The sequence below is a fragment of the Podarcis bocagei genome (assembly GCF_964188305.1).
Source record: "Podarcis bocagei genome assembly, chromosome: 3".
Classification (NCBI taxonomy): Eukaryota; Metazoa; Chordata; class Lepidosauria; order Squamata; family Lacertidae; genus Podarcis; species Podarcis bocagei.
The window spans coordinates 55,799,695-55,827,613 of NC_138127.1; the positions used below are offsets into that span (position 1 = coordinate 55,799,695).

The window sequence follows — 27,919 nt, forward strand, 5'->3', positions numbered from 1 at the left end:
TCAGTTCCAGTTTTCATCTTAGAACTCGCATGGTTTTGTGACCATGACGTTACATTTATTTGAACCCGTCGAATCTGTGTATGCCTTAGCTGCAACATTACAGTATCATTCAAAGCAGAGAATGGCAGTTGACAAGGGTAGGCAAATCAGTTTTGGAGGCAGGGAACACCTCTGCTGTCTAGCTATGCATTGTTGGCTTCATGTGTTGGGAGGCAAGCCCTACATCAAGCATGCAGGGTGGAGCCATATTGTATTATGAAGAGGGTTGTAGCACCTTCATATCCCTCCAGAGGGCTGTCAGATATGATAATGTCACAAAATGACCTCATAATTCATGTTATTATATTTATAATTATATATATATTTATACCCTGAGGTCCAGCTCTGTGGGCCTTCTGGCGGTTCCCTCACTGTGAGAAGTGAAGTTGTGGCGCCCGGCCTGTGGAACACCCTCTCATCAGATGTCAAGGAAATAAACAACTATCTGACTTTTAGAAGACAGCCCTGTTTAGGGAAGTTTTTAATGTCTGGTGTTTTATTGTTTTTTTGATATTTTGTTGGAAGCTTCCCAGAGTAACTGGGGAAACCCAGCCAGACATACCCCTGACATAGATAATGGATGCAGTGGATGACATAGACCTGTTGAAATTTGTGAGCATGACTAAGTTAGACCCATCCACCCAGTGTTTTTGGAAGTAAAAAAAACACGGAAAAAAGCTAAGTTTCATTTTACTAGAATGCTGCTGCAATTAGAGGAAGGCAACAAAATATCAACTGTTTGTGAGACAGTTGGGACAAAGAGGAAGAGTGACTGGCCTGCGTAACTTTGGTCCGGTGACTGTGGGTTTGACTCTGTGTCTTGTCACGAGTTGCTAAACTAAAGGACAATGAGGGCTTCCTCAGAACTGCTATTGTTTTATAGAGAAAAAGTGGCAACGGTTCATACACACAGTGCATAATTATAATATGGAATTTGCTCCCATGAGAAGTAGTGATGGCTACCAACTTGGTTTTAAAAGATGAATAGACAAATTTATGAGGGATGGGGCTATTAGCAACTGCAAGCCATGATAGCTAGGTTCTGCCTCCACTGTAAGACGAAGTATGCCTCTGGGAGTCAGAAGGGGAACTGGATGGGTCTCACATCTCCAGTGCCAAAGAGGTCTTCAGCATTGCTTGAAAACTGTATAGTGAAGTTGTCAGAAGCATCTGTGAGAAGGGAGCTCCACAACATTGGGGCAGATACTGAGTATACTTTCATTCTCCAGCTTTGTCCTGGACTGATATAAAGCTTGGTTAGTTCAGAGTTTGACAGGTGGAAGGAGGGAAAAAGAAATTTTTGACAAAACCCAATCCTAGAAATTAACTTACTAAGAAATGCATGCTTGTTCTATAAAGCCAAAAGACTAATGGAATCACATTACCAGTTTGGAGAACTTGGCGTTTTGGCCTTATTTGGTGGTTTCTTGTGGAAGCGTGTATGGCATTTTCTAACAGCCAAGATGAACTCTTCAACTTTAAATCATGCATTGTGAAGAAGCAGCTTTCAAAATTGTCTATGTGGTGTTTCTAAACAGAGTATGCACCAATTTTTCTCTTCAGTTCTGACATGTGGCTTCTGATTGGTTCTAACAAATTTTAGAAAATTATAAAGGTTCTAGACCCTAGATAAAAGGTTATAATACATGTGTGTAAACAGTCTTAAGCCTCAGGGTACTGAGCTTGCGGCCCAGGCCTGGAGCCTCTGGACTTCTGGGCCTGGGAGGTGTTCCTTCAGCACTTGTAATTGGGCACTGCTAGCAGTAGGATCTGCAGGTGTAGATTTCATAAACATGTGAAAATGAGAGGAGTTGCCTGGAAGTAGCAACCAGAGTTGTGTGCAAGTTATTATGCTGAATGTGTTGGAATTGCAAAAGTGATCATTCAGTTTGTAACTCAAGGGTTAATTCTGTTATCAGTATGTCAGTTTTGCTAACCAAGAGGGTTGAGGAGATATTGTTTAGCAACCAGGCAAAGTGGCATGATATATGCTGAGGTAAGCACCTGCCATAATTGGCTGTGTAGTTCTAAGGGGTTTCTCCCCCTGTATGCTTAGTTGTATGTCTCCTTGCTATGTACAAGGCCTAGGCTAAGAAAGACAAAACCTCTCTGTTCATTTCTCCTCAAAGTATACATTGTTTTTGTTCAGTTTTCCCTCAGTAAGGAGTTATCTGGATTTCTGACTGGATTCCATCTACATTATTTAAGTGATTTTGCTAACTGGATTCAGACCAGGGAGCAGAGGTGGAGCTAGCTGCTCCGGCACCCAGAACGGTGCACATGCTGTGCACCTGGGGGTGGGGCCATGGGGGCAGGGCGAGCATTCCAGTGGGGTGCGAGTGTCCTGGAGGGTACCAAAATGAAGGGGGAAGGCCACCAGCAAGGCGGCGCAGTTCCGCCCCTTCACCCGACAGCTTGGGGTAGGCTTGGGAGTCACGGGCGGGCAGTGCACCAATTGTTACCCCCTCTGTAATGACACCCAAGCGGACTGCCCCCCCCACTCCCCTTCCTCTGCCCTTGCCAGGGAGACCTAGCTATAGATGCCTGCTCAGCCCACTAACCCGTTGGGTGATCTTGGGTCAGTTGTTATCTCAGACAAAGCAAGTTCACAGGGTTCTTGTGAGGGTAAAAGGGTGGGTGGGAAACAACCACACATGCCACCATAAGCTATTTGAAGAAAAGGGTAGACATGTTCTGCTGCTCAAGGTAGAAAGAGACACCAGGAGTGAGGAGTGGCAATTTTTTGATTTGCTTAGAGCAGTTTGGCTCTGCTCAAACGTTTGCTTTTAAGCATTCTCAACGCTAGTCGGTCAAGGAAGGTATTGATCCTTGTGCTATGAAACCAAAGCAGTTACTTTGGCCAAAGTCACACCAGTTGCTTTAACTGCAGTTTTCTCATATCATGACAGTTTTCCTTACACCTGATTGTTTAAATATACTCAGAATTGTTTAGATATTCTCAGAGCGAAACAGAAAAACTCTGAATGAAACTTAAGCGATCAGTCTTGTGAAAGCAAGTCTGTCTGTTCGTTGGAACTTCCCATTTCTGGCAATTTTAGACACAGCAGAAACACACTCTTTCTTACAGTATTTTGGAACTTCTTCTAACTTCAGCTGAAAGTAAGGACTGAACAAGAACAATAATTTACTAGGGAACCTATTAGGGGAATAAACCCCACTGAACTCACTCAACTCATTAAGACCCATTTCTGAGTTGCAATGGGTGAATTTAATAATTTCAGATGCTCATTTTTCCAAACTTAAATTCAGGTCTTCACATTTCTATATCAGTTTGCAATTAAAAAAAGAAGTTCTAAAAATCCACCAACATTTTAGTGCATGCTTATGATATACACATTTCTCTATGCCATTCTACCTAATATACAACGTACATTTGGATGTTACTTTTACTAATATGCATTTTTGTACAAATTGCTTGGCTGGAGAATTGCTTAATTCAAATAGCAAATCTTGAATAGTATAGTGGTACCTCGGGTTACAAACACTTCAGATTACAAACTCCACTAACCCGGAAGTAGTACCTCGGGTTGAGAACTTTGCCCCAGGATGAGAACAGAAATCATGCGGTGGCAGCACGGTGGCAGCAGGAGGCCCCATTAGCAAAAGTGCACCTCAGGTTAAGAATGGTTTCGGGTTAAGAACGGACCTTCAGAATGAATTAAGTTCGTAACCCGAGGTACCACTGTACTTATGTTTCAGTTTGCTTATTGTTTTGGAAAGTGTGATTTAGGTAGATTCGTCTCTAAATGTGAACTAAATCACATTTCTAACCCCATCCCTGCCACTGAGTAAACATGATTAGGATTGCCCAGTTAGTTTTTGAATGTTGATGCCTTTGTGAGTTGCACCTTTAATCATCTGTAAAACAACAATGGCACCTCTTTCACCTCAGACCGTGGCTGAGCATATTCAAAAAGCTTTTACTAAAATATGTACTTGTTTTGAGCAGGCAAGTAATTGGAAAACAGATCCCTTTCTGTGTCCTCTAGAACCTCAAAATGCGCTTCCTTTCACTTGTAATACTTGAATGGCCACAGTTCAAAACAGAGGCGAGTGTGATTGAATCTGCCTTAGGATATTCACTTTCCTGGGAGAAAAACCATTGAATGCAATGGGACCTATTTCTGAGCAGACAGGTATAAGGAAGCCCAGGAGCTGTAAATTTAAGCATGTGGCTCTTGTGTCATGTAACATGGGAAAGAGCCAGATTTAATTTGAATACTAGCCTAGAGGCTATTGAATAGCTGGTAAATAAGCATCTTCTTGCATCTGTGAAAATGCACATTCTAAAAAAAGTGCATTTTGTTTATTTATATTTTTGCCCTAGAGAAACATGCCATCTGGGGACTCCATATAGGGCATGAACTCTCCCACACTGGTATATTTAGATGCATAAAACAGTTCTATTTGAATATTAAGGTCAGATTGTGTGACATCATCAAGCAGATGTGGATCCTTCCAATAGCTTTTCAAGTGCCTCTTGTTTAAACTGCCAAAGGAGAACTAGGTGTGTGTGGGAAGCCCGCCAAGCACCTAAAACACAAATCCACACACCTGAAATACTTTATATAATGGAAATCTCATCAAACTAAGGCTAAAAAGATATATCACAATCAGGAATGGCCCCCACCCCATCTGATGTACAGAAGCTGGCCAGATTGGCAGCTGAATCTTATGTCTACATTTGTGAGGAGATGGCATCCTTCACCAGACCTGAACGCAGCTGGCTAGCCATAGGAGCATATGTCAGGCCATATAGCACACACAGTTCTATCCTGCAACAGAGGAGAGTGTCTGGGGCAAGGGAGCCAGCGTGGTGTAGTGGTTAAGAGCGGTGGACTTATAATCTGGTGAACCGGGTTCGATTCCCCGCTCCTCCACATGCAGCTGCTGGGTGACCTTGGGCTAGTCACACTTCTCTGAAGTCTCTCAGCCTCACTCACCTCACAGAGTGTTTGTTGTGGGGAAGGAAGGGAAAGGAGATTGTGAGCCGCTTTGAGACTCCTTAAGGGGAGTGAAAGGCAGGATATCAAGTCCAAACTACTACTACTACTACTACTACTACTACTACTACTACTACTACTACTCTTCTTCTTCTTCTTCTTCTTCTTCTTCTTCTTCTTCTTCTTCTTCTTCTTCTTCTTCTTCTTCTTCTCCTCCTCCTCCTCCTCCTCCTCCTCCTCCTCCTCCTCCTCCTCCTCTGCCAGCACATTTGCACTGTGCCTACCTTACTGCAGTCTCATCTTTATGCCTCTCCATCCTGGTGTGTAGCGGTGATACAATTGGAGGGAGTTTAGGTGAATGGTGCAGCCCCAGCACGTCACCTGCTACTGGTCTGGGGAAGGTGCAGAATAAATGCGGTGTGTGTGTGTGTGTGTGTTGCCACTGCATCCCAGCATCAGCCACCTGAGGGGGCTGCCTCACTTTGTCTAATGGCAGGGCAGGTTCTGCACAGTCATTAAAAATAAAACAGAGCAGCTAAAAGTTAATCCCTGCTTTGACCCTCCCTCAGCCTTAAGCAAGCAACTCTCTCTCACCCTCAACAACTTTCTGCAATAAAAATATAATACAATCGGCCTACATTCTACGCTGTAACGGTTACAAGATTGTTATATCTGCTGCATTTTTTGCACAGACTTAAGTATTACAGTGGTACCTTGGGTCAAGTACTTAATTCATTCTGGAGGTCCGTTCTTAACCTGAAACTGTTCTTAACCTGAAGCACCACTTTAGCTAATGGGGCCTCCTGCTGCCGCTGTGCCGCACAATTTCTGTTCTCATCCTGAAGCAAAGTTCTTAACCTGAAGCACTATTTCTGGGTTAGCGGAGTCTGTAACCTGAAGCGTATGTAACCTGAAGCGTATGTAACCCGAGGTACCACTGTATATAAATGTTACTTCTCCTCAGGGAAGAGAGGCCATAGATACATCACCAGATCTAGCTGGTGGGGCAGTGAAAGGGGGAATGTGCCCTGGGTGGCAAGTTAAGGGAGCGGCAAACAGCCATCAAAGGTGAGAGACCAACCCCAGGTGTGGAAGGCTGGGGGGTGGGGGCAGTACAAACTTTTCTCCTCTACAGCAAAGTTTGTAGATACAGTATCACACTTGAAAAAATGGCTTTAGTTCTCAGTGCCTGCCATAAAATTTCAGTAGGTTTGTCACACTAAAATTAATAGTAGTGATGGGAAACAAATCTCACAATTACTTTTGCAAATACTGAAATCAAGGCTGATTCAGAAAGCTGTTGGTTAGAGCTGTTATTTCCAAAGCATTGAAATGTGATTAAAAAAAGCTTTAATATGAGTAATGCATGAAGTTCTGTCTTTCTGAAGACAACCATTAGAAGAATGTAGGAGGGAAGCTAAAGGTCAACAACAAATTGATGGTTCCCCCACCACTGGCACTATGTGGTTCCTGCTTGAACAGGCTTAGGGTGTGTTTTTGGAGGAGGAGAAGCTGCTGGGAAGGTGAACATTTTGGGGAGTTTTATTTTCATGCTGAAAAATAGAATTGCTTTCTTGAATTTTCAGAAATACTATGGCCTATGTCTGAAAGCAGATATCTTTGTTGCTACTCTCTCTCTCTCTCTCTCTCTCTGTGTGTGTGTGTGTGTGGTTGTGGTGTTGGTGGCGGCAGCTTACACTGTGAGCACAAGACACAATGGTTCTTAAAAGGAAGATCCCCGTCAGTAAAATTTCCTTATAGACTGTTGGAAAACTTATTCCCAGTGCACCAATTCATGTCACAACGACACCATCCAAGTGCAAGAAAGAAGGTCTCAAAACAGATTCTGGAACTTACCGTACTTCTAGTTTAATGCAGTTTAACCCACATTATGTGTCATGAATGATTTCATCTGTGCTTGGTTTAACACTGGTTCTCAGCTCAATAATCCTATGACAACTATAACAATGTTCCTATAATGAAAAATAGTCAGGAGAAAATCTTTCCTACAGAAAAAACTTGACTTTGACAGAGATGTGTTATATCACTCTAATGATGGATGAGAAAAGGTGGTGAACAGCCATGAAGATTAGAACACTATGCAAAATCTAAGTGCCAAATTCAATTCTTTCTGTAGATGGGATTTTGTCCTGTTCCCTAAAATAGCAGTGTTATCAGTGCTTTTTTGGTGACACTACTAACTAGTACAGAGTACCGACATCTCTTTTTTTATGTATGTACATGACAGCCATTTTGTGCTGGCACCCACAGTTCAAGATATGAATACTGGCACCTCATTTTTGACACACACATGAGTGTTATACTGTAGTATGGACTCTTGCCTTTTCATCTAAAGCAAATACATTAATTGTCTAAGACCGTTCTTCCTTTAAGATTAGGGTGAAAAATATGCAGTGGTATTTACTGGGGTCAAACAAATATAATCTGACAGACCTTGATTATATACACTGCTTGGTCTACTAATCTGCTTTAGATGCTGAGGCTCCAGTGAATACACAGAATTCTACTACCCACAAGGATCTCTAATTTAAATTCAAGAGGGTCAGTTTCTGGACACAAAGTGGATGGGTTAAGTTATCCCAGTTATTTGAGTACATGGGGCAGCTTTCTCACACAGGAGCTAAGTGGAGGTAGAACATAACCGTTGTGGCGAGTAACTGCTGATAGCCTAATCCTCTTTTTAAAGCCACCCAGCTCCATGTCTCCAATGAAGCACACGTGAAGATCTGAGCCAAAATAGCTAGGTGTTATCTGCATACAAGTAGTTATTCACAAGGAAACATTGCAGCCAAAGTCAGCATAAAAAATCAGGGCAGCAGTTTACCTTCTTCAAAACAAACCTCTGCATTCAACCTCTGCTTTTTCCATGGGTAATTAAAGCTGAGCTGAAATTACTCACAGATGCTTAAAATTTTTTTGGGGGCAGTGCTAAAAAATAAAAATAAGAATCCTCCCCTTCTTTTTGCATTCCATGAAAAAATGCTGACTTACACACTGCGCTGAGCCAAATCCAATTCGCTATTTAGCGTTCACAGTATTATCTCTGATTGGGTGGAATCACCCATGTGACTAATCCAGAATGGATGAAGAAGAAGCTGCCAAAGGAAAAAAAAAGACAGTAGCAGCTAAGAGAAGCAATGGCACTGAACAGAACAGAGAAAAGGTAACTATCAACTATTAATTAATAGACTATCAATTAATCATTTCCAGAGGTGTGGGGATCCTACACCAAGGAAACGACAATTTTTACCCCAAATCAAAACTGGTGAATATTCAGTGTAGCAATAACACAAGGTTTCTCTTACTTGTTTCAGCTATGTGCAGCCGCAGGAAATGAGCAAAAACATCTTTGTGTGATTCATTCACTCTGTTCCAAATAAAGCAGCAGAAAGTTTCATTTTCAGTTTGACCTTTCTACATCCCTCGAGTGTCAGAACTTTGAGAAAGCCCCCAGAGAGCTTGGTTACAGTTGATTAAGGACAGGATTTCCCCAAATTCTGTTTACAACCAACTGGGGAAATTTGACTTTAAACATATATGAAACAGGTGTGCTATTTTGGGTTTTTTTGTTAGAAACATGATTGTAGTAAACAGGAGCACTCTAGACAAGACAATATTAAGAGTCAACATAGTATTTTGAATGACACCAATGCATTGTTATCTGATGGCATTATGTCTGGCAATATTTAGCAAAGGGCTCTGATTTAGGACTCTGTTTTATTATGATTATCAAAGTCATAAGTCAGTAATGCCAAATCTAGTTTGTTTTTTTAATACAGCTTTTATTGGGTTTTACAGAAAAAATGCAAATAGAAATTAGCAAACCATGACGCCCTAATATTATTGTCCAATAATAACCTTGTGAGTTCCTACCATCTCCTAAGATGCTTGAAAATACAAGGTATGAAAATGCCAAATCTGGACATCTGTGATTGTCAAGCATCCAGAAATGGTTCTGCTGGATCGTCCACATTTCTTCCCATTACTCACAAAATGTATAATTACCCTTCTGGCATTACATTATCGTTCTAGTGAAGAAGCAGGTTCCTTCCTGGGAAGTCAGTTTCATTTTATAGAAACAATTTGGGTGCTGATTTGACCGATAATAAATTCTTCCGTTTTAACTTTACGTTAATTTGATCCTTGTTTTGTTGGCTTCCCTGAATGCAACAGCTCAGTTCTTAGTCAGGAGTTAGCACTCAGTTCTTGAAGTTGACTAAGACAATGACGAAAGGGAAAAAACTTACACCAAACTACCATTTGCTTATCAGGCAGTTTGCCTACCCAGCCAATGCAGTTCCATTTTATTTGCATGAGCCATGCATGAGATTTCAGTATACAATGGAGGAGGCAGCACTTTCACAAAAACAGAACAACTAAAGCAGAGCCTTTGCTGGATCAGATCATAAGCCTAGTCCACCATTCTATTTTTACAGAATAGTAGGATTGCTATATGTCCTCTTTTCCCAGGACACACCCTATTTTTCATGGTTAGAGTGGTCATAGCAATCCATAGTTAAAAGTAGAAGTCAGCCAATGTGTCCTCTTCTTTGCTCTTCAAAATAAAGCAACCCTAAATAGCCAAGCAGATGCGTCTTGTGCAGGCAGGACACCAGAGCAATAGCTTCCTCTGTTATTTTTCAGCAACTAGTAATTTGGGCTATTGGCTTGCAGGGCAGCTAGGCTGTTTCTCCCCACTGTGTTTCAAGCTGCTTTATTAAGTTATTGTATGCACTGGGGGGGGGGGTCTCTCTCCCCTGATGCCCATCACCTGATTTATTTTCTCATGCTGAACTCCAGTTCACCAAAGCTGTCATCTGTGCATGCACTAACATCAGAGCATGCGCAACAGCTATCTGGAATGTACTCATCTCCGCTTCACAAACAGCTTTGGTGCTCAAATTGGATGGAACCTAGTCTTTGGGAAAGTGCATCAGACAGGTGTATTTCACAAAAAGCTGCAAGATGCAGCTGTATATGAACATTATATGAACAAGATGGTTTGTGGCTAGCACCATGTGTACTTGTCTTCAAACACCAGAGGTGGGAGTGGGTTGGAGCCAGAATAAAATGACAATGTGTACACAGCCTCATAATGTAATCCTAGGTGGATGTATTTGGGAGTAAGTCCCATTGAACACAATGCGACTTACATCTGAGCAAACATGTATAGCAGGCACCCCCAAACTCGGCCCTCCAGATGTTTTGGGACTACAGTTCCCATCATCCCTGACCACTGGTCTTGTTAGCAAGGGATGGTGGGAGTTGTAGTACCAAAAAACATCTAGAGGGCTGAGTTTGGGGATGCCTGATTACACCATCAGAGGCATACTTCCTCTGAACTTGGAGCTAGCACATTACCATCATGACTTTTATAGACACTTACAGCCATCATGACTTATAGTCATCCTCCATGAATTCATTCAATTCCCTTTCAAAACCATGCAAGTTGGTGGTTATCAGTCCCCACATATTGTGGCAGTGAATATTATAAGTGAGGAAGTACTTCCCTTGTTTGCCCTGAAACTCTAGCCGATTAGTTCTGCAGCATAGGATCAGATCAGAACAGATTCTAGTATTATGAGAGAGGGAGAAAACATTTTCAAATTTATCCACATCATGTAAAATTTTAGGCACCTCTGTTACTTCATTTTTTTTTCTAAACTAAGAAGCCCCAAACTTCCAGTTTAGCTAAAAAAATCCCCAAACCTTTCCTCTCAGTGAAGAAACTCCAACTGTTTGGGTCATCCTTTTCTATATTAAACTTCATCCTTTCTAAAAATAGAGTGGCTGGTATATAAATTTTAAAAATTATATATGCAAACATGGTTCCCAGTTTAAAACTTGGATGTGCCTAGAGTAAATTTCACAAAGTAAAAGTCAATTAGTGGAGATATCCTATATAAAGAGAAGTTTGAAGGTATATTAGAACATACTGTAGTACTAAAGAAAATGAAAGAGAGAAGATGAAGCTGTTAAGAGGTAGGGGGAAGTCAGTCATTATATGAACATGTATAGAAGAATAAGTAGACTATGTATGTAAATGTAAAGGAAAAGATGCCTTTTCCCTGTAAATTTGAAATTGCAATATAATAAGAAATTAAAAAATGAAAACAGAGTCACTGGCTCCAGATCTGCAGTGGCCAGATCTTCACTGTATGATTTTTAAGAGTATTTTTACAGATAAGCCATGGACCACATGAATGAAGTACATGAAGCTATTTGCGAACCCCTAGCCTAGAGTGGAAAACCAGAGGCAGGCAGGGACCATCTGGAAACAAGGGTGGTCCAGAGAGTAAGATGACTTATTCCAATGAATGCATGGTATTATGTGTATCCTTGCATATACCCTGGACCTGACAACCCTTCTCAGGCCCTACCCACCTGATGAGAAAGAGTTCCTCCAGCCTTTTGGCTTGGAGCCTGACACTTTGCCTCCTCTCTGTTATCTATCACTGGGTGCACTGCCTGTAGTGATGAGCAGGATTTCAGATGAGGCTGCTGATGCTTGCTGGGGCATCCGCATTAGGGATCTCTGCCTTAGGAGGTACTTGATGGACTCAGGCTTGATGGTTCTTTGCTTCTCTGGCCTGTGTTACTGGCCATTCTGTTTCATCTGGATCCTCTCTCTTTGAGTCAGTGTCCATGTCACTGCTGGGAATCTGGGTCACATTCAACTAGTTCCTATCCTAGATACTTGTAAATGTGTCAAATACTGTAACATAGAAGCCTGTGCAAATAAGGATTGAAGGTATAGTGGTATTTGATTTTTCAGTAAACGAGAGCCCTGAGGGGTTTTTCTGGGTGTAGGGGGTGTTATTGACTCATGTGTCAAAGCTAAAGTCGCCCACATGGCTTCGTTTCACGGCAGAGTGGGCAGATTGCAAGGACTTTTTCTTAATTTGATTAGTCGCTTGTATTAAAGAACATATATTTTTGGACCTTGTCTGCTCTGAGATTCTAGTAGCTGTGCCTGTGTGAAGGCAGAACACGACAACCATATGTTGCTCTGCTGCATCTTGACTGATGTAATGCATCCCTATACATATTAGTTATCACTACTACTATCTTCTAGAGGACTTTGCATTGGCCAAGGTATCTTAGGAGGCTGAAACTTCCTATACAAACCAATAGTTTGTTGTTGTTGTTGTTGTTGTTCTGATTAAGGCTGTCAGGTGATTCATGCATGTATCGATTCATTACTTCTAACCAAGTCATTAATCAACAATTCCAATAAGGAACTATGTGGGAAAATCTCAGACTTACTGGTTATTACTATGTTTCAGAATTGGTCATGTGTAGACTCACAGGCAGACAGAAGATCAGCTTTTAGAGGTTAAGTTAGGCCTTACTGTGATCATCCTTTAGCCAGGCGGAGTAGGACTTGTGCTTATTGCTGCATAGCTGGCTGAACATTTTAAGAATTTTGTATTGTATTGCATCATTCTAATTTGGCTTTTAAGTTATTTTATTTGTTTGCATTTGTTGTTGCTGTTAAGTCACTTTGAGACATATGTTTATTGTATAAAGTGACAGAAAATGCTAATGATGCCAATAACAATAACAATAGAGTTTTAAAAGTTATATAGAATCCTCTGTGAAATGAAGAAGTGGAGCTGTAACATAACATTTGATGAAGAGACGGGCCTTGAGGGACACACAAGAAAGAGAACCAAAAGTAGAGATATAAGACAGTTGCCCACACATTTGTCACTTCACGAACCATTCTGACCTTTAACACCCACAAGTCAGTGCAGGCTAATAACTAGAGGCTCACCAGATTCATAGCAAGGTTAATGAGGGTTTCTGGGAAACCGCTACTCAGGACCAGGGATGGGGAATAAATTTGATTCTGTTTGCATTTAAAGGAGAATGTTAGGAGGGTCGGAGAGAAGGAACAGAGGACTAGCGAGGAAGAAGAAAGTGCTGTTTTGAATGTGTGGCGTATGTCTGGCAAGGGGAGACTGTGATCAAGTGCTGGAAGGGGCTGTGTAGGAATGAGATGGAAAGGGGCGGCATAAGCGTTGCACCACCTCATGCAACACCCTGATCATCACGTGCAAGACTTGACTGGAGGGAAAGGACGGCAGTATTCCTTCACAATGCAAGGAATTTTGCAGCCTTCTAAGGGCATCAGATGCTGGAGGAAATTTACACCTTCCCTCAGGGGTGGGGAAGGATTTGCATCATAATTATGGGATGTGAGCTGTAAAATGTTCTGCTCCTTGACATTCCCTTGTTGCTGCCCAGCTGATGGGGGAATAGCTGAGAGGGGCTAACAGCAGGCTTCCCTGCTTGGAGATGTTGGTAGGACTGTTGGTAGGATGTGAGCCTTGGGTACCAGATGGTGCTAACTCCTGGTGCTATCTCCTCACCTGAGGTTTATGAATCCTTTGGGGGGGGGGGGAGAGAGAGAGAGAGAGAGAGAGAGAGAGAGAGAGAGAGGCAATTGCTGTAAGCTGCCTTGAGCCCATGGGTAAGGTATAAATATAATAAGCAGATGAAATAGTCCATCTGAAGAATGGCCTACTATTGAAAATAACTCCTTTTAATGGACTGCCTATGCAGTAGAGATGCATCTCTGATGAACAAGGGAAGAGTTAAATGCATCTCCCCTGGTGTTCTTTCCCAGCGGAGCATGTGGCTCATTCATCTCTTGAAACGTGTCTTTTGTCACAGATGCAGGCAGGACAACAAACCTATTCATTCCTCACCCTGGCAGCAAAGAGCTTGTCCTCTCCAATGAACCTCATCTTCTGATTTCCCACAAGGTACCAATCTCCTTTCATTACCCCTGCATCGGGGCTCATGGAAAGACTTCAGAAGAAAATGTACTGACCTCTAGCCAATCTGTGTGCCTCTAGCTTCCTTGTTTTTTGCCAGTTCCGGGCCTCATTTACTGGTGAAGAAAAAAGAGGTCAGGAAATTTGCACTAAATGGTTAGATCTGAAAAGTATGAACATTAGGCTGCAATCCTCACGGAGTAAATTCCACAGAATTAAATATGTCTTGCATCTAAGTGGACGTGTTTAGGATCACACTGTTTGTGGTCTGTGCTGCTGCCTCCCATTGGGCAGTGAAGATCTGGTGTATCACTGAAAAAGAAACTCTTCATCACCCACCAAAAAAGAGGGCACAGATCTTTCATGAGCTAATTCTTATGTAGAGATAAAAATTTAGAAATAATTTCTGTAATTGAAATAGAAAAACAACACATCTGGCCATAGTGAGGAAGACGGTGAGCAGGTGATCAGTTTGTCTGCTCAGCCTGGGTAACTTTGAGGCCCCTGCCTTCCTTTGATACTTTTAGCTTTGAAGCAGACCTGGACCAGCCCTTCAAATAGAGGAATATATTTTGACAGCCCTTGAAACAGACGAGTGTCTGCAGTAAAATAGGGCACATGACCTCTCTAAGTGTAGATGCTTCTACCCCCTGCAATGGATGGCTCCTAGCACTGTGGTACAGCCCACTCCTTCACCACCAGGGAAATCTTTCATAGTGCAGGATGGCAAATCAAGTTGATGGACTATGCCGAAAAGGCAAAACTAACTGGGAAGCTCAGGAATCAAGAAGACAAGAAACTTAAAAAAGAATGGGAAATGTTTATAATGCATATACAAAACCACTGTAAACAGGTCAAAACATTACCAGGATTTTAAATACACTTGTAATGTAACAGAACGTATAGATAATTTAGGAAGAGGAAAAACTGGGGAAGTACTGATATACAGTTGAAAATAGAATCAAAAGGACCCTTGGATGGAATTGGAGGAAGTCAGGAGATTCAGAGTAATCCGATATTTGGATTTTGTATTGTTTTATGTTGCATGCTTATATTCTTGAAAATCAATTTAAAAATATTATTTTTAAAACCCCATAATGACTTAGAGCCAGGACCACCTATCTATGGTGGCATGTGTGTATTTTGCAGTAATCCAGAGGGGGAAAGCTGCTTGGCAGAAATCAAAGTTCTCACACTCAGATCTCGTTTGGCTCCCATATTTTGTCTTTTCAAACTGTCTTTGAGCACAAAGAAGCATGCAGTAGCAAAGGGGTATCAAGCCTGATGGGAATCTGTGTTTCTTGACAGCAAATCATTCCTTAATAACCACATGACACTTCCTATAATACGTTGGTTTTAAAAGCTACCTGTTGGTTTTTCCTCCAGCTAAAATCCCACGAGACAAGAGGCACAAAGGGGTGAGCACTGGAGCCTACAATTCAATGTAGCTATATAATAAGAAAGATGGGAAATGATTGCACCTCTTCATTCGCATTGCAGCAAGTGCAAATGTCAGAAAGACAAGGGATTATCAGCTCATTTATGAGTGTTTGCCTCTGGTGATACTTGGGCAAGAGTTCTTACACTATGCTGCACATTGCCTTGGAGTAAAACATGACACCCACAACAATACATTTGAGTGGCACATGGTGTGGAAGATGTTTTTCCTGTGTCTGAGCTAAAATGTGTCTTCCTTTCCATATATCCCTTCCCCATTTTGGTGACTGATCATGAATGGGGGCAAAAAAAGGGACCAGTGGCGTAGCGTGGGGGGTGCCAGGGGTGCTGGCCACACCGGGCGCAACATTTGGGGGGGCGCGTTTGGCCGGCCCTCCTCGAGGAAGCAGGAATCCCACTGTCCTCGGACCTCCTCCGAAAGCTGGTGGTGGGGCGGAGAGACCTCCTCCCGCCGCCAGCCTTCGGAAGGCTGCTCCGAAGCCTGGCGGTGGGGCGGAGAGACCTCCTCCCGCCGCCAGGCTTCGGAAGGATGCTCCGAAGCCTGGCGGTGGGGCGGAGAGACCTTCTCCCCGCGCCAGCCTTCGGATGGCTGCTCCGAAGCCTGGCGGTGGGGTGGAGAGACCTTCTCCCCGCGCCAGCCTTCGGATGGCTGCTCCGAAGCCTGGCGGTGGGGCGGAGAGACCTTCTCCCCGCGCCAGCCTTCGGATGGCTGCTCCGAAGCCTGGCGGTGGGGTGGAGAGACCTTCTCCCCGCGCCAGCCTTCGGATGGCTGCTCCGAAGCCTGGCGGTGGGGCGGAGAGACCTTCTCCCCGCGCCAGCCTTCGGATGGCTGTCCTGAAAACTTGTGGTGGGAGCAGTGGCGTAGCGTGGGGGGTGCAGGGGGGCCTGCTGCACCTGGCGCAACATCTGGGGGTGCGCGGAAGAGACTCGAGTGCTAAAATCCACGGGTTAGGGGGCGCAAATTACTTGCCTTGCCCCGGGTTAGGGGGCGCAAATTACTTGCCTTGCCCCGGGTGCTGAGAACCCACGCTACGCCACTGAAAGGGACCACTTGCCAGACCCATAGAAATTAGTGAACCTAAGTCAAGGTTCATCCACACTTCCATTTGCCCCATGTGCTCTAGGCGTGGGTCTGAGAGGTTTTTCTTTTGTCCTGCCACTTCTTGCTTCTTACTCCTGAATCGGCACAAACATCAATTGGGTCTTTGATGCCTGCAGAATGATGTTTGTCCTGATTCAGCAGTAAACAGTGAGTTTTCCTGGGGAAAGGGGCAGGACAAAATAAAAACTTCTCCAACCTCTGCTTAGAAACCAGAGGAGAAATGAAAGTGTAGATGAGTCCTCTGTCTTATCCATTAACTTAAATGGATCTACTCTGAGTAGGGCTAGCACTGAATAGCACCCTTTGATTAAATGAAATCTGATTACACTAATCAAACTGCAGCGGCATATGATGCTTGTAACTGTGACTGCAAAATATAAAAGCAGGTTTTGCAGAGCCCTGGTTGCCTATATTTCCTGATTCAGGTGAAAAGGTTGTGTTTGAGGAACAATGAGCCATCCAAGATGCTTAACAATCAGACACAAAGCAGGTCTACCACAAAGTTTCCTGTTGAAACTAATTGGAAAGAAAAGGAAAGTATCACTTTCTTGGACTGAAACATCTGATGGAATAGACAAATAGACAATTTTTTTAACACAGATGCTTGTGTACTCATTGGGTTATTTGTTTTTATATTGCCACCAAAGCTTCCCCTCCACACTTCACTCCAAAATTCTGGATTAGACTTAGCCCTGTTGATCTGTGTGAGGAGTCCCATCTTACATGGAAAGCAGTAGTGGAAAGTGTGGGGGGGTTAACCAGCCCCAATCCAAGAGCATTAGCTGGAGCCTAGAATCAGGTAGTTGGTCAGTAAAGGAGCCCATTGGATACAAATTTCCTTTGTATGGTGATGAAGTTCAGTGGTACCTTGGGTTACAGACACTTCAGGTTACAGATGCTTCAGATTACAGACTCTGCTAAACCAGAAATAGTATCTTGGGTTAAGAACCTTGCTTCAGGATGAGAACAGAAATCGCGTGATGGTGGCTCAGCAGCAGCAGGAGGCCCCATTAGCTAAAGTGGTGCTTCAGGTTAAGAATAGTTTCAGGTTAAGAACGGACCTCCAGAATGAATTAAGTTCTTAGCCCGAGGTACCACTGTAATGAGAGAAGCGGATTTTGCTGAATTTCTGCATGCAATACATATTTAAGAAAAGGAGTCCATTCCAGAAAATGTTGGGGACTTCATTTTGATCTTCTTATTAACCATCTTATGTCTGAAGGGCTACAAAAATCTTGACAATATCTTAGAGGTGCACTGAATATTCGCTATGAATAAGAAGCAAGTCTCAAGTCCTTAACAGCATGAAAGAAGATCAAGTGATCATCAAAAGCACATTTTTTGCTTTCATTTCTGACACTCTGCTGTTATTCCAGCTGGAGAAGGGCTGTGCTCCAGGCTAATGTCATAAGAAGGTAGCAACTTGACAAGTCTGCTTCTAATTTTAGAGCTGAATGGTAAACATACCTCATGTACACTCCCAATCGGAATGGCAGAAAAAAAGGATAAAACTGCTAAGCTTTGAATATGTGAATGCGCTTGCCAAAGATTTGTTGAACTTCATTTTAATGGCTCTCATCTAGTCCATTGCTGAGGCAACACAAGGCAGATGTAAATGTTCTGCCTTGGTCAGACCACACCTGGAGTCCTGTATCCAGTTCTGGTCATTGCAATTTAAGAAGGACATTGACAAGCTGGAATGAGTGCAGAGGAGGGTGAGCAAGGTGGTCAAGGCAAAGGTCTGGATACCAAGCCTTTTGAGGAATGGTTGAAGGAGTTGGATATATTTAGCCTGGAAAAGAGAAGACTAAGAGGAGATATGATAGCCATCTCTAAATATCTCAAGGGCTGTCACATGGAAGCTGGAGCAAGCTCGTTTTCTCCTGCTGCAGAGGGTAGGACCTGAACCAGTGGCTTCCAAGTTACCAGAAAGGAGATTACAGCTAAACATCAGGAAGAGCTTTCTGATGGTAAGAGCTGTTTGACAGTGGAACAGACTCCCTTCAAACGATGGTAGACTCTCCTTCCTTGGAGGTTTTTAAGCAGAGGTTGGATGGCCCTCTGTCTTGGATGCTTTAGTTGGGATTCCTGCGTTGGACACTAGGTGATCCTCAAGGTCCCTTCCAACTCTACAATTCTATGATTGTTCTTTGAATGTTGTGTAAATTGTAGCTGCAACAAGAAAACCAGCAGATATCAAAATGATATTGCTGGAAGATAGAAGAGGACTGTCGCCTATCCCTCTCCAGAGAGTCTGTTATGTAAGTCGCTATCCAGCTGGAAGAGACTGTGCCCCATTATACTATTAAAGCTGCTACTATGAAGCCATTTCTGAAGTTGGGAGCAAAAACTCTGATGTTGCTCTAATAGGTTGCTCTACCTTCTCACCTTTCAAGCATTGCCACCGCCACCCCCTGCCTCAACAAGACTTGAAAGCGCTGTGTAATATAGATGAATCCCCACTGCACCAGCTGTGTATGAGAGCTATTCTGACAGCTTTTGTGGTTAAGCAAGGCTCTCTCTCTCTCTCTCTCTCTCTCTCTCTCTCTCACACACACACACACACACACACACACACACACACACACTTCAGAGCTCTCTTGGCGTGCCGGGCACACTTAGGGTTACTGAAATAAAGTGTCCCCAGCACTCCAAGAGCTAAAGATCAATGGGCAGACTGCTTGGAACATGTTAATTTGCTTCCTGGGACAAAGTCTAAATCACTTTCAGACAAAAACAAATAGTCACATGAGGTGTGTTTGCTGTATGCCCTGCCGAGCCCAGGGCAAAGATGTTTTGAAGCCTGTGCCAAGCATCATTTGAGCCTTCCATTGCTTCCTTTGCATCTGGGTTAATTCTGCTGATTAAACTATACAATTGAGCCTTGGCTGCCAGCCTTTCCCTTTGATGGAACAATAACACAGCACTGTGGCAAATTCCCCTGAATGGTTCCTGTATTTTAACTGAGGCATGTATGGCTGACCAAATGGACTTCATGACTAGTTAGGAAGGTGCGGTATCAGTTATAACACCGTCACCACCAACCACCACTGGCTTTTCAGACTCAATCAGGCCAAAGCCATCCAAAATAAATAAAAGCGAAACCCAACTGCATGTACTGTATCCAATTGTTTCTCACTTGTACCAATTGCGCGGTACAAGTTAGAAATATGGGACGATAACAAGATTGGTTCAAGTCTATTTGTTTTAGGCTACAAGGCAGAACGAAAACAGAAGTGTGCCCCCAGCTATGAATGAGTCACAGCCTCACTGTTTGTGTCTTGTATCAGATTTGAATCCAGTCCTATATTCTTCTGTGATCTGCATAGAATTTATTAAACTGGAACGTGTCCAGAGGAGGGCAACCAAAATGGTCAAAGGCCTGGAAACGATGCCTTATGAGGAACGGCTAAGGGAGCTGGGCATGTTTAGCCTGGAGAAGAGGAGGTTAAGGGGTGATATGATAGCCATATTCAAATATATAAAAGGATGTCACATAGAGGAGGGAGAAAGGTTGTTTTCTGCTGCTCCAGAGAAGCGGACACGGAGCAATGGAGCCAAACTACAAGAAAGAAGATTCCACCTAAACATTAGGAAGAACTTCCTGACAGTAAGAGCTGTTCGACAGTGGAATTTGCTGCCAAGGAGTGTGGTGGAGTCTCCTACTTTGGAGGTCTTTAAGCAGAGGCTTGACAACCATATGTCAGGAGTGCTCTGATGGTGTTTCCTGCTTGGCAGGGGGTTGCACTCGATGGCCCTTGTGGTCTCTTCCAACTCTAGGATTCTAGGATTCTAGGATTCTATTACTTTTATTTATTTACTGAATTTCTCTGCTGCCCTCCATCTGAGGATCACAGGGCAGTTTGCAATATAAAAAAAACAAAACCACAGTGCTATGACCCACAAACTGCTGCCTCTTGCATTGCTTGACCTTTTGGCCTAACTTTGTTCATTTTTTCCTCTGTAATCAGAGTATATATGCCTAAGCACTTAAGTGGGCACTTCATGCATCTGATGAAATGGTCCATGAAAGCATATGGCACCATAGGAATGTAGAAAGCTGGCCAATACCAAGTCAGGGTATTTGTCCATGTAGCCTAGTATTGTTAATTTAACTGACAGAAGCTTTTTATCAAAGTTTTTAAGCTTGCACAAGACTTTGGCATTAGGGTTTATTTATGCTGCAGTTTAATAAGAGGTGGTTCCTGCATGCCATACCAATAATACTCTGGTCATTGCAGCAGCACCACCCCAGGAAACAGCATGCAAACTGGGGATCTCCTGTGCATATCTGTTTTTCCCATGCCTATATATTTTTCTCTCTCCAGGGAAGCAGAGGCAAACCACAGCTGTAAGGCCAACACTAAGATATTGTTTTGCTTAAAGTGATCAGAGCCATCTTTCCCATTGGGTTTACTGGCGCGTTGCGCCAGGGCACTGGCCTCTCAGGGGCGCCCCAGCGAGTGGAGGAGCTGCGCGGCTTTGCCTGCGGCCTCTCCTTTCCCTTCTGCACGCCCGCCAACTGCGCCCCGCCAACTATATGGCTGGCAGATGTGCAGCTTCCTTCCCAAGCCGCCGCGGGAGGAGAGCGATCCCCACAGAGGCTTGGGAAAAGGTCGATAACTCTGGGAAACGGGGGGGGGGGTGCCGGAGGGATCTTTGTACCACAGCGCCGGATATGCTTAAGATGGCCCTGAAAGTGACTGCACTATATTTGTATTTCAATCAATTCTGTCAGCGTGTCAGCTCAGATCATTTGCTTTGTAAACCACACACCACTTTCTGCTTTTACCTTCTGAAGAAGCACCTTGCAATACTCAAAGGCTTGAAGGCTGTTTCACTAGAACACATCAGTCCAATAAAACATATTACTGCAATGTCTTCCTTAGATAGCATGGCCACTGTTCTTCCCACTGCGGCTTTTTAATACATTGGGTCTAGGATTATTGTGGGCTGTGCTGCCCCCTAGTGACTAAAATGTTGACTTACTCGTTTTGATTTCCTTCAGATACATGTTAGACAGCTTGTAGCTGCAAGAACCTGTGTACACAGAAAGAGGAATGTGAAAAATACTGAATATTATTCCTAGTGGGCCACCTGAGGGATGGTAAGTTATCACAAAAGGGGATATTGAAATGGGTACAGCTTTTTATCCACAGGAGGGCACAGAGGGGAACTTACCTCCCCAATTTTATTTAGTCATTCCTTTCAATGATTCTATTATTGATTTCTATTATTTCAGTGAAAATGGTCTGTTTCTCCTAAGGAAATCAAGGTAGCTAACAGACAAAAATGAAAACAGAGTAAGCAAGACATAATTCTCAAAAAACCACCCATATATATTCAAATTAATAAATTAATAATATCCAACCTATTTAACAAATTCCAGTAGCACAAAAGTAACATAACTGAGCAAGCAAAAATTACACAATGAAGAAATGCTTAGCAGCACGTCTTCTCGGAAAGAACACCATAGAGTTCAATGAGACTTACTCCCAGGTAGGGATGGAAGGATTTTTCCATTTTGATTCTCCCAGTTTCTCATTTCTCAAATCTTAAATTCAGTTCCCTACATTTTGCAGGAGTCTGTGGGTTTTAGAATAAGAATCCTCATGAAAATTCATTAACATCTTAGTGCCAATGTCTCTCAATAAAACAGATTTTTACCTGCAGTTTTGACTAATGTACACATTTCTGAAAGCGGTTTCCTCTAATATAATGTATGTTTATATGTTATTTTCACCAATATATTTGTTTTTATGCACAGTCTCCTAATGCATGCCTTTTTTTTTTTTAGGTAAACATTGGCTGGAGAACTACATCACAAAACTCAAGTGTACAAATTTTGAAGGATCTTTGTGTTGTGGTTTCCATATTGTTTTGGAATGTGCAAATTTCATAGATTCAGCTATTAATGCCTACTGAATCAAATTTCTCCGCTATCCATACCCTTGGGCATATAGGACTGGCACCTAAAATATCACATTTCTGAGCATTAGTTACTGCTTGTAATATGCTCTAAAAAGCCATTTATCACATGGAAAGTTGAGTTAGTTCAGAACTCTGGATTTATGCAGGGATGAATGAATAAAGGAGGGAGAGAGAAGACAGAGCAAACAGGCCTGTGGAAACTCAGTAATATTTTATTTGGAAAATGCATAAGGTTGACAACAGGGCAAGTGAGAAAGGAATGTGAGGAGCATGTTACCAAAAACATTAAGACAAACAATACATATGTCTTGAAGTACATCAAAAGCAGGAAACCAGCCAGAAGGACTTTGGAAGATGTTAGATACATACCCAGTTCTGAAATGCTTTATTTGGGAAGGACCACTGATGGAACTAGTGAAACAGAGAAGGCAAGAGGTGGCTTAGTAATGAAAATGTTCAGCTTGTCCCTAAAACCAGCCTTCTTATTTGAGGATTGTAAAGTAGCCAATGCAATGCCTTTTTAAAAAAATGTGATGGGGGGGGGGGAATTGTAGGCCAGCTACCCTAACAACAGTGTTTCATAGTAGTTAGAGTGTCAGACTAGGACTTGGGAGACCATGGTCCCCAGACACGAAACTCAGGGACGGCTTTGAGTCTGTCGCTGCTGCTCAGCCAAACTTACCTCACAAGGTTGTTGTGGGGATTAAATGAGGAGGGGGAGTACCATGTGTGCCACCTTGGGTTCTGTGGAGGAAAGCTGGGATACAAAGGCAGTGAATAAATAAAAATAAATAAATAAATCTGTTTGAGGTAAATGTGCAGAAATCATTATTAGTTTTTAAGAGAACAAGCACTGCTGGGAATATCAGCATGGCTTCTGTAAGCCTAAACCCATGTCCTGCTTTTCCAATATTTTAGAGTTCTCTGAAACTTTCAACAAGCATCTGGGCAGTAGATATTACATATTTGGACTTCCAGAAAGCTTTTGACAAAGTCCATCACTAAAGATTCCTTAGCAATTATGGATTTGAAAAAGAGGAAGCAGAGAGCCATTCTTCCTGCCTCTATAGTCATTTGCCCAGGTCTAGACGCTACTCAGAAAAGCAATGACAAACCTAGACAGCATATTGAAAAGCAGAGACATCACCTTGCCAACAAAGGTCCGTATAGTTAAAGCCATGGTTTTCCCAGTAGTGATGTATGGAAGAGCTGGACCATAAAGAAGGCTGATCGCCGAAGAATTGATGCTTTTGAATTATGGTGCTGGAGGAGACTCTTGAGAGTCCCATGGACTGCAAGAAGATCAAACCTCTCCATTCTGAAGGAAATCAGCCCTGAGTGCTCACTGGAAGGACAGATCCTGAAGCTGAGGCTCCAATACTTTGGCCACCTCATGAGAAGAGAAGACTCCCTGGAAAAGACCCTGATGTTGGGAAAGATTGCGGGCACAAGGAGAAGGGGACGACAGAGGATGAGATGATTGGACAGTGTTCTCGAAGCTACCAGCATGAGTTTGACCAAACTGTGGGAGGCAGTGGAAGACAGGAGTGCCTGGCATGCTCTGGTCCATGGGGTCACGAAGAGTCGGACACAACTAAATGACTAAACAACAAGAAGACTCTACTCAAGAAAGACTGGATGCCAGGGCAAATATGCACTAGCCATGGTGTGTCCAGGAAATAGGAAACAAGAATCTGTATTCCCCACCCCCCCACCCCAAAAAAAATCTACTGGTATCTGCTGGCCATTTTCAAAAGTATTACATTCATGAACATGTTCTTTTTTCTCCTCACCCCTTCAACCCTACAGCCGTGGTACATGGCTTTCCTTTATTGCCTGCCAACTCTAAGAACAAAACATGGATTTATGTGGCATGGATAAATAGTTTGATTAAAGAATCTGTAGTCCTTTTCAGTTCAGCAAATTGCAAACTTCCTCTTGGCATTCAGTTGCTGGTGGAAGAAATGAGTTCTTCTGATCATTCTCTGGAAGCAGAAGGATATGGGTAATGATTCTAACCTCTTGGTCAACTCCATCAAAGACCATTTAGAGCACAGCTATGTTTATCAACCTCCTTTACAAGGACAATGACCTCATTATCATTGCACGAGATAACCAGTTATTTTGTGCTACATACTGCCTTGTGGTTGAGTTGTGCATTTTACCCTTTGACAGCTTAGTTTTAAGCTGGCAGATCATTTTCTCAAGAACTAGCAATGGATCGCAGGGCTATTTTCCAAAAGGAGGCCTACCTGACGGCGCCATCTTTCCCTGCATGCCACCTCTGTTTATTTCTTTTTAATAAAACTTGAGCAAGGAAGCCACATTCTTTTAGCATTAATACACTGACCCGATTGCTTTCCACATCACTTTCAGGGAACAACTGGTTTGTGTCATTCACTCAGAAGAAGTGTAATTTATGGAAGAGTCACAATCAAGTGGAATTCTGTTGTTGTTGCTTGAGCTTGGCAATAGCTGCAAATGTGAACCATGCATTTGGACCGCAGACCTTCCAAAAAACGATTCCCTTTACACCCTCAGTGGAGTTAATATAAACACCAGACAGGCTATTGGTGGGATATTTAAATCATTGGCCATTGAGAAGCAATCAATCTTTCTAACCCTGCATTACCAGGGGGTCTGAAATGTATGCTGAGAGATGAAATCCCCATTATCTCAACAGTTTGGAGTTGCCATCTCTACTCTCCAGAGGAAGGGGGAGAAGGAGCAGGTCATTTTTCATTTACATGTACAGTGGTACCTCAGGTTAAGAACTTAATTCGTTCTTAATTCACTTTAGCTAATAGGGCCTCTCGCTGCCACTGCGCCACCGCGCAATTTCTGTTCTCATCCTGAGGTGAAGTTCTTAACCCGAGGTAATATTTCTGGGTTAAGTAACCTGAAGCATCTGTAACCTGAAGCGTATGTAACCCGAGGTACCACTGTATTAATCCATTCAGGTGATTTTAACAATGTCCTTTCCCTAGTACTGGGATAGAGCCTACTTTTCTCTCTCCCCCAAATTAGAAACATACACAACTTTGACAGATTCAGTTCAGAAGTTAGGTCACTTCTGATAGCTGGAAGGGAGCTCACCACACAGATAGCACTTCTGTTGCTGAGTTTTGAGCTACCATAATTATAATTGCGTGAGGAATAACCCTCATGAGGTGGAGCCATAGCTCAGTAGGGCAACACATGCTGGGCCTTTAATAGGCCCTGGATTCAGTTGCTGGTTGCTGACTGCTGAGAGAGACGGGCAAGATTCCTTTCTGCAATGCTGGAGAGGCGCTGCCAGTTAGTGTAGACAGCACTGAGATAGGTGGGCCAGTGTGATGCCCTCCTCCAGATGCTGTGGACTACAACTCCCATGATCCCTGACCACTGGCCATGCTGATGGGAACTGGCCTATAATATCTGGAGATCATCACACAGCAATGGAGATTGTCCCCCTTCTCTTGCCTGAACATGTGGGCAATGGCACATCAGAAAACCATCTGAATAGGAGCTTCATTCACACTTCCCATTAAAAACAGTGGCAGAATTTTCACCGGCTGTAAAAGGCAGGCGAAATTTGGATACATGATTGACTTATTTCTTACGAGGTGACAATAATTACTGCAGCTCTAGCAATGACAACCATCAGATCCAATCTGAGATTTGGACATGCCTCTTCTTTCCGAATGCTGTGTCTGTTTCTGATGAGCCTTTTAAATTATGGGTGTGCTTTGACACTCCACCCTCCATTACACACCCCACTACTGGCCTAACTAAGGTAACTGAGCAAAACAAATTCCATATAACCATGGATACAAGCTGGTGCTTATTGAAACGTGGCACCCAGGCAGAGTTCCATTCTGTGAGGAATTCCATTTGTCATCCGCCCACCCAGCCTTCCTTCAGATGTTCTCCGAGGGTAAAAGTTTGTAAAGGTAGTCAGGTTCAAAGGTAGACAGCTGTCAGGGAGACTGATCCTCCCGCTCCTTTGCTCCACCATTCTTCCACTAGATAGGCTAGCTGTCTCCGCAGAGATATATTAAGGAAATGACCACACAGTAATTTTGAGGAATGCCAGCTGATTCTAGAATGCTTATTAACTGCATGCCTTTTAACCATTTAAGTGCTACAATGTAAATAGGTCTGCACATTGCCAAAACATCGATACACCATAGATTTAAAGAGCACAATTTTCCCCAAAGAATCATGGGAACTGTAATTTAATCCCTCACAGAGCTACAGTTCCCAGCACCCTTAACAAATTGCAAATCCCAGACACATCCATGTCTCCTCAGATTTGAATGCAACAAAATACACATGTGCTGTCATCACTTATGATGTTCTACATACAAGTTTTCATACCTTTCTCCACTATGTGGAAGTGCTTTCTATATAGGGAAAGTGCAGCATGTGTACAACTTTGAGGATTTTAATGTTTTTGTCAATTTGGCTGTGTCTTTTACTGCTGCCTGGCACAGGACGACACACAGGAGGTGTGGAGGACTGTTATTGGTAGGATTAGCTGAATTTAGCATTGCTAAACTTTGCAGTGTTTAGTTTGAGGGGCGCTTTTATCTGAGCTATGCATTAACAGCTACGCATTGTGTGACTGGATAAAGAGTGATGACCTGCTTCCTGCAGATAACTGTACAGTCTGGTATCCAACTGGATAGGTGCACTGCAAAAAGGATTAAGAAGGCCATTAACATTAAAATAATTTTTGGAATGCATCAAATTCAGGAGGGCGGGGGGCGGGGAATAAACAAATCTGCACCTTGAACTTCCTTTTGTTTCATCCATCATTGTGTTGCCCAGAAATATGACAAGGGCATTCCAGGAAGGAAAGGGGGAGAGAAAGAATTCAGTGGGCTTCGTCAGGTACATTCTAGGAGAGATTCTGAAGGAAATAAAGACCTGCCAGGCTAGGGAACCATCGCTGGATGTTTTGACTCTGAGGAACCATTGGCCCTCAAGATGTTGCTGAACTCCAACTCCCATCAACCCCAGCCATAATGGTCTATGGTCAGGAATGACACCACTTTAGGAGGTGTTGATATCATAAGACAGAGCTGGCACAAACAGTCTTCAGGCTTGCAGGATCCAATCGTGGTCTTTCAATGGAAGCCTGAAGGCAATCAGATAGAGTCAGTTGCAAAGTTGTGACTTGGAGGACAGAGCCAATTGCCTACCGAACCCCTGAGCCTTATGCTGGACTGACCAATACCTTACTGGGATGGATCCAGACTTAGTCATGCTTTGAGTCACTGAAATCAAAGGGACTTCACAGTGCAGCCCTAACCATGCCTATGCAGAAATCAATCCTATTGAATTCATTGGACCTGACAGAGGAAGCTGCCTTATGCTGAGTTAGACCTACTGGTCCATCTAGATCACCACTCTCTACACTGTACGGCAGCAGCCCTCCAGACTTTTCATAGAATTACGAGTTGGAAGAGATCTCGAGGGTCATCTAGTCCTACCTCCTGCAGTGCAGGATTCTTTTGCCCAATGTGGGCCTCAAACCCCCGACACGACTGGAGATGCTGGGGTTTGAACCTGGGGTGTTTTGCATGCAAGGCAGATGCTCTGCCACTGAGCTACGAAATTAAGAGTGCAGCCTTAGT

At 43.1% G+C, this 27,919-nt stretch overlaps 1 long non-coding RNA gene across 1 annotated transcript; it reads left to right on the top strand.

Moving 5' to 3' along the window:
* Window positions 1-8,107: 8,107 nt before the first annotated feature.
* LOC308583212 lies at window positions 8,108-15,458 on the top strand. The gene is made up of 3 exons (XR_014006127.1): window positions 8,108-8,187; window positions 13,704-13,795; window positions 15,194-15,458. It is a non-coding gene; the product is annotated as an uncharacterized lncRNA (long non-coding RNA).
* The last annotated feature ends 12,461 nt before the right edge of the window (window positions 15,459-27,919 follow it).